The sequence below is a fragment of the Daktulosphaira vitifoliae genome, unplaced genomic scaffold, assembly GCF_025091365.1.
Source record: "Daktulosphaira vitifoliae isolate Bord-2020 unplaced genomic scaffold, ASM2509136v1 Scaffold_1, whole genome shotgun sequence".
In the NCBI taxonomy this organism is placed as follows: Eukaryota; Metazoa; Arthropoda; class Insecta; order Hemiptera; family Phylloxeridae; genus Daktulosphaira; species Daktulosphaira vitifoliae.
Genome location: NW_026099572.1, coordinates 79,961,781 through 79,962,984, shown reverse-complemented (window position 1 = coordinate 79,962,984; position 1,204 = coordinate 79,961,781).

Here is a 1,204-nt window from a genome sequence, read left to right as displayed (position 1 = left end):
AGAAGCCATAGAAATGCTCATTTTTAGAAGCCATAGAAATGCTCGTTTTTAAGAAGCCATAGAAACGCTTGTTTTTAAGAAGCCATAGAAACGCTTGTTTTAAAAAAGCCATAAAAATTCTCGTTTTTAAGAAGCCATAGAAATGCTAATTTTTAAAGAGTCCTTTAAATGCATAAAACTTAGGAAGCCAATATTTACCAAATTAAAAATGTATGGTACAAGAATGATAATAGATATATTCTGTAAACTATTTAAGCTGTTAGAATTTATTACATCTTTTAATAAAACTAACAATTTATTATATATAACTAGTAGCTATAATTTTTTTATATATATTATAATTATCTTTTAATAAATTAATTGAACTAAAAATAACAAAATTAACTAATTATACTGATTACCTAATTATTTTATGTTTATTTGAATTCATTGTTAAAATGTAAATCATTTGAATTTATAACACTACTAATAACTTGCAAATAATTTCCATTTGTTGAAACAATCATGTTAACGTTTCAAGCATGTGTATTTGAATGATTCTCAACTTTAATACAAATAAAAAACCTAGCAAAGTGGAGATGTGGCATAGTTGGGTCCAGTATAGATGATATCTGACAATGATTAAAATCACTATCATAAAATGGCTTCGCTACAAATTTGTAGATAATGTTTAATTAAAAAAAATTAATGGATTATTCCAAAAGCTACATGATCTCCTATTTCCTTATTTTTATTCTGATTACAAGTTTCATGATTTATAAAATAAAAAATGGTTCAGTTAAGAAAATGACTGATCGATTGCAAATTTTGAGTCCATTGTTTTAGATGTTCTTATCATTTTAGAATACAGAATGAAAGAAATGGTATGACAATATTTATCATTAGATATTTTCGGTTGTACTTCTCTTTCCGTCTATGTAGGTATAAAAATGTTAATTATTTCCAAAATAATGGGTTAAAACTTGTTATCATCCATTATTTTTAATTAGATAATTTTTTTTTATAAGCTACTTAAAAAAATAAAGTTATTACCCTGACAATATATTAGGGATGAATTTAAAAAGAAACAAATTAACTAAAAATTGAGAAATATATGAAACTAATAAATACCAAATTAATTTTTTCAACGTAATTATTATTTTAAGTTAAAACGAGTTGCTAGCTTTAAAATATCAGCTTGTATATAAAATTATAGATTTTTAAC